Source organism: Pteropus vampyrus, unplaced genomic scaffold (genome assembly GCF_000151845.1).
Source record: "Pteropus vampyrus isolate Shadow unplaced genomic scaffold, Pvam_2.0 Scaffold34, whole genome shotgun sequence".
In the NCBI taxonomy this organism is placed as follows: Eukaryota; Metazoa; Chordata; class Mammalia; order Chiroptera; family Pteropodidae; genus Pteropus; species Pteropus vampyrus.
The window spans coordinates 6,382,351-6,389,019 of record NW_011888815.1 but is presented as its reverse complement, the minus strand read 5'-3'; the positions used below and the strand labels follow the sequence as shown (position 1 = coordinate 6,389,019).

Sequence of the window (6,669 nt, the reverse complement as noted above, 5' to 3'; positions counted from 1 at the left end):
GGGATCTGGAGGGAATCGAAAGGACTATGCCTGAGGTATAAAGGTAAAGCAGGTGTACACCAGGCCACACAGAGGCGGCACAGCTTCAGTTAACCTCGGTCCCTGCTTGAATTAAGTAATCAGACCTACCTAGTGCCATTAACCTACCTGCATGCTAGTAAAATATTCTCAAAAGATTTCAGGAAAAGTAAATCTTATCAGCGAAAAAGTATCATCCAGAAATTCAAATTATCTTATCATTTTATATAAAATGTCTGAAAATAAAAAAAATAACCAGTCAAGATCTGACTGAAAACCAAAATTTTTAAATGGCAATAGAAATACGCCCATAGTAGATCCAGATAATGGTGTTATCAGACGGAGACTTTAAAATAATTTAATGTGCTCAAAGAATTAAAAAAGAAAAAAAGAATTTCAGCAGAGAATACTTAAAAATATGAAAAACAAAGAATAGAAAAGTACCATTTTGAAAACAGAAATTAAGAAATTGGTGGATGAGTTCAACAACTGGTCAGATATAGCTGAAGAAAGAACCAGTGACCCAAAAGATAATAAAGAAGAAAATATCTATACTGAAGCCCAAAAAGACACAAGAAGAAATACAGAAGAGTGTGAAAAAACTATGAAACATGAAGAAAAGATCCAAGATACATGTAACATGAGCATCTTAAATGATGCAGAAAAAGCATCTGCAAAATACAATACCCTTCTCTGACAAAATAACCAACTGAGATGGGAAGAAACTACCTCGACCTGATAAAAATCGTATCGGAAAATCTCACAGCTTATACCATAATCAGTGGTGAAAGCTTTTCCTCTAAGATCAGAAACAAGACAAGAATGCCTGATTTCACTGCTCCTTTTCAACAATGAAATGGAAGTTCTAGCCAGAGCGATTAAGATAAAGAAACAAAAGGCATCGTAATTGGAAAGAAAGAAGTATAATTATCTGTTTGCAAATGACGTGATCTTACATGTAGACTCTGTTGAAGATTCCACAAAAACATTGTTAGAATAAGCAAATTCATCAATATAGAAGGATACAAATCAACACACAAAAATCGGCTGTATTTCTATACACTAATAATGAAAAGTCTGAAATAAGAAAATAATTCCATTTACGATAGCAACAGGAAGAGTAAAGTACTCAAGAATTAACTTAGTCAATGAGGTGAAAGACTTATACGCTGAACACTAAAAAACAAATGATAAATTCATGACATAATAGATAGACATCCATGCTCATAGACTAAAAGACTTAATGTTGTCAACATGTCAATATTATCCAAAGCAATTTACAAATACAATAGAATCCCCATCAAAATCCCAATGCTGTTTTTTGCAGAAATAAAATTCATATGGACTCTCAAGAAACTCCAAATAGCCAAATCTTAAAAAAGAATAAAGTTGGAGAACTCACAGTCCCTAATGTCAAAATTTTCTACAAAGCTACAGTAATCAAAATAGTATAGTACTGGCATAAAGACAGACCTATAGACCAATAGAACAGAATAGAGAGCCCAGAGATAAATCCACCCATACACGCTCATTGTCGAGAAGGGTCAATGGACACTAACAACACAGTAAAACAGCAGCCCACAGAATGGGAGAAATTGTAAATCACAATATCTGATACAAGGTTAATATCCAGAACGTATATTTAAAAAAAAAAAAAACAATACTCAACAACATAAAATGAACCACCCAATGTTAAAATCAAGCAAAAGACCTGAATAAACATTTCTCCCAAGAAGATATACAAATGGCCAATAAGCACATGAAAAGATGCTCATCACTAATCACTAGTGCAAAATACAAATCAAAACTACTCTAAGACACCACTTCACACGAATTTGGATGGCTATTATCGAAACAACAACAGAAACGAAAACACCAAGTGTTAAGTTGACGTGGAGAAATTGGGACCTTTGTGCATTATTTTGGAAATGTAAAATGATACAGTTGCTGTGGAAAACAGTATGGCGGTTACTCAAAAAATATACACAGAATCACCACTTGATCCAACAATTCCACTTCTAGGTATATACACAAAGAACCGAAAGGACAGACTCAAATAACGTGTTTGTATGCCAGTGCTGACAGAAGCATTATTCACAATGGCCAAAAGGGGCAAACGACTCAAATGCCTGTTGACGCGAGGAGAAGCAAAATGTGGTACACACATCAAGTGGAATATTTTTCAGCCTTACAAAAGAAAATCCTCTCACATGCTATAACCTGAACGAACTCGGAAAATATTATGCTAAGTGAAATAAGCCAGTCGCAGAAAGACAAATAGCATGTAATTCCACTTAGATGAGGTACCTAGAGCACTCAGATGCACAGACGGCAAGGAAAATGGTAGTCGCCAGGGACAGGAGGGAGGAAGGGACGGGGACTTCTTGCTCAATGGGTGCAGAGTCTCCGTATGGGATGATGAGAAAGTTCTGGAGATGGGTGGTGCTGACTGCTGCACAGCAATGTGAATGTACTTAATGCTACGTTATGTACATTTCACCAATTTCAAAAAATACAAATACTCAAAAAAGTATGTACACGCCTTTAAAATAACTGCAGGATTCAGATTTTATTTACACAAGCTAACCACTACCTCTTCAGGCCAAATGATAAAGTGAAAGAAGTTAGTGGAAAACGGCAACATTCAAAACCTGCCTTTAAAACTCAAACCTATCTTCAGCAAACACAGATGGGCACTTTTTTCCCCACAGAAAAAGTCATATATCTTAGGGGAGAAAAATAATCTAATTAAATCGCAAGGCCTACAGAACTGTATTCAGGCAACATTAATACTGTAAAAAATTAGTCTGAACTTTCAGTTAACTGAAAATTTTTTTTTAATGTCTTTTTTTTTTAAATCAGAAACTAGAGTTTAAAAAAGATTTCTGATATGGGTTCTGCTGTCTTAAGAGGTATTATCATAGGAACCAGCACCCAGATTCAGACCAATTGATACTAACGCCCATCACAGATGTTCAGTCTTTTTAAATCAAGTTCATTTACTGTTTTAAAGAACCTTGTTGCTTAAGTAAATATCTATTTTAAGAGCGGGGACTGTAAACAAAGGTGAACTTTACTTTCAACTCGGCCCTTATTAAATAAACACCAATTCTCAGAGTTCATCGGAACACCCCATTCTGATGGTTCTAGTAAATCAATTATGTACTAAATTTTTTAAAGCTACTAAAATAAACTTTGTAAGAAAAAAATTATGTACAATCAACAACCGAACTCTCAATAAATTAACAGGTATCTATCGAGAGAAAATCTTTAGTGATTCATCACTTCTTTAAAAGAGATCTTAAGAATTCAACTTTGCACCTATTAAACTTGAGACGATGGTCCAGAACCACACGACTGGGAATGCCAAGCAGGAAGCTAGACACAAGACTCAGACATCGGGGCTACAGGACGCCTCTGGGGGTCCGGGGCATATAGATAATACTAACATTGTGGCGGAAAATGTGCTCATCTAGGGATAAAACGTAAAATGAAAAGAGAACAAAAGCCCCAAGGAACAAAACACTTATTACTGTCATTAACAAATGAATAGCCTAAAACTGTCCTCTCGACATAAGGTTTTCAACAATGTGGCCAACATTAAAAATGTTTTTTTCCAGGAAGAAATCTGACTTTCAGCTTCCCTTGAAAAATCTACTCTACTTTGAAGAATTCATTCAAAAAAAAAAAAACAATAAGACAGTAACCAAAAAAAAGTATGTACACAGATGTTCATCCTGATGTGATTCACACACTGAAACCATGGAGGGGACGTACTATGCAAGCGCACAGGGCTAATCTGTCTCTGTAACGAGGTGGCCATGAAAAGCTTGAAAATTTCACCACAAATGTTCACAAGACATTGTTGTGGGAAGAAAACATATATAATTCTAGTACTGCTTTTAAAAATTCTGGAGATATGGTGTGCACAGACAAAAGGGCACTGTGTGTATATTCACATCCCTGAAATTAATAACTTGGACAGTTTTTAAAAATGATTTTTTTCCTAAAATAAATGTCATTGTTGTGACAAGGATAAATGTTATTACAAACAACAAAAAATGATGGCTGCTTTTAAAATGAAGAAGAGAAAGAAATCCTGAAAACCAGAAAGCATGAACTTTAAACATTACTAAAATGTTACTTCTACATTAGCAATTTTGCAATTTCCAGGCACTCTTTCTTCACGACTTGCTTGGAATTTCAAAGCATTATCTGACGGCTGAATGAAAAACCTGGATCCCAGCCCCAACCATATCACTAAACTAGTTGCATAATTTCTGGTACCTGACAATTTCTAAGTAAAAGAAACTGTTCTTATAACAAGAAAACTGAAATTGTACGTATTACACGTACCACATGAGGCCAGAATAAAATACTATACATTTGCAAATATTTGAGGAACAAGTGATTCATTATTGCTATTAACAAACATATTGCTAAGCGTAGCATGTTATTAATATTTATGATCAGAAAACAAAATGAGTTTATTTTCTGTGTGCCTATTTCACATACTTACTCCCTTTGAACCATATTAATACTTTTGCATATACAATAGAAATCAGAGAAAAGATTAAATGGCAAACATTATCTTGTAATTTCCAACAACTGAATGTCAAATTGTTATCAAAAAAGCAAACTAAACATGAAATAGATAAAATTACTAATATCTGAGTAATATAGTATGTTATATATATAAATCTACAGTGTTTACATTTATAAATAGGTTATACTTTAAATTGTTCCCTTCCATTTAGTACATACTTATTTGATTTCTTCCTTTTTCTGTAAATAGTTTATCAAAAAGAGTGCTGAGTCTATATTGTTTCAGGAACCATTTTAAATTATTTTCTTTAGCAAATTTCAATCAACCTACTTGAAAAAGAGTAGAATCCTATAATTTCCCACTTACCTAAGAAATCATCTTATATTGTAACCCCTACTCCTTTAGCAAAGAAAAGGCTGAAATCGAAGGAGAAAAGTATGTCATCCAGTCTCAGTTCGGCCAGAAACTTTTCTACTTAACATGGCAGCTGTCCCTCAACTTTGGTCATTCAAGTACTAAACTTCTCAATCTTTCTTCTAATTATGTACAACTGTACACTATTGTTTATCTATTTTATCTTTACATCGATTCCCTTTTCTACTTTACTAAATGTACTTAAACGCAAAACTTTACTATTGCTGTAATAGAAAAATTAGTGTAACTTACCACAAACGAAAGATAGCCTTAAAAATAACAACAACAAATATGAAGTAAAACAGAAGCAATTAACTACAATGCTAGTATGCATATATGTGTATGTATGTGTATCATGGTATTATTACTTCTAGTTTCCAAGATTATATGGTAAATACATATATAACCTATGTAGAATACACCACTGATACACTAAAGTACAGGCTATATTCCAATTTTGTCAACTGTCCCAATAATGTTCTGTAGAGCTCCACCCTCCCCTACCTCAACTCCCCTCAATACAGTATCTGTCCAGGATGACATCACATTTAGCTGTCCGCCTCTTTAGTCTTCGCCTAGAAGTTTCTTGGCCTCTGCTCTTCATGACATTGACATTTTGAAGACTACAAGCCAGTTATTTTATAGAATATTCAAAGAATAAATTAGGTTTTCCTCACATTTAAATTCCCAGCAAAAATACTAAAGGTGATTTTACATTCCTTGTAGGGTATCATAACCAGAGGCATTTGATGTCCATCTACCCCGTACTGATAGGCATTAAATTCTTATTAGAATGTCAAGCATACATAAAGTATTGTATAAATGTCAGTTAGTATTTCAGCTCTAACATTCCATAATTCTAATTAATATTTATTAAACAGTTCTAAAATTAAAGTCTATATCATTTGAAGATTACAATCTCTACTGAACAAAGATAGATTTTATCTTTGTGAATACTATGCAAGACAACATAAATCATCACCAAAACGATAGTGTATAAAGTTGAAGGACATCCCAAGAGTTATTAAAGATGTCATTATTACGGGGGGAGAGGAGTTATACTTGTCCAACTTCACTGGTCAGATAAGACACTATTTTCTTCTGTACAAAGTTTCTTTCACGCTTTTAGGGAAACCACAAAATGCTGCAAAGGGCAAAAAGAATCCTACATCGATTTTCCCAAACCCTCTCGAATCAAACTCTACTGTACTTCTCTGCTGTGCTCCTCACAGTAACCACGGTGAACGCTTCCAACTAGAGGGGAGGCTCTGCGTGGCCCACCCACACGGTAAGGACACAATGACAACTCCGCGGCTTCCCAGAAGCGCCAAGGCTTTGCCATTCCAAAAGTCTGTGTTAGAAAAATTAACTATAAATACATATTGTATTTACAAAGTACAATAAAAAAATCGGGTGACAATTATCAATAATTGGAGCCAGGAAAACCACCATTACCTCCCAGTGACATCTGAACAGGAGCATGGAGAAAATTTCTCATCTTTGGATTAACAGAAAATCACCTATAAGAGTTCCGGTTATTAACATCCATCTGCATTAAACACTTTTTCCTAAACCTCCATATTACTTTATAATGCTTAACAGCCAACGGTTAGAAAACAGACATGGACCCCACCTCTTCCTGTCACACATAATCGAAATGAAGCCAGAGACAACAGAAGTCCCCCAAAGCC

General features: G+C 34.7%; 1 protein-coding gene across 4 annotated transcripts in view; it reads right to left on the bottom strand.

The window, feature by feature from the left end:
- Nucleotides 1-6,669, bottom strand: part of MEF2A (myocyte enhancer factor 2A) — an 86,878-nt gene that overhangs the window by 64,293 nt on the left and 15,916 nt on the right. The gene's annotated exons all lie outside the window — the stretch shown is intronic.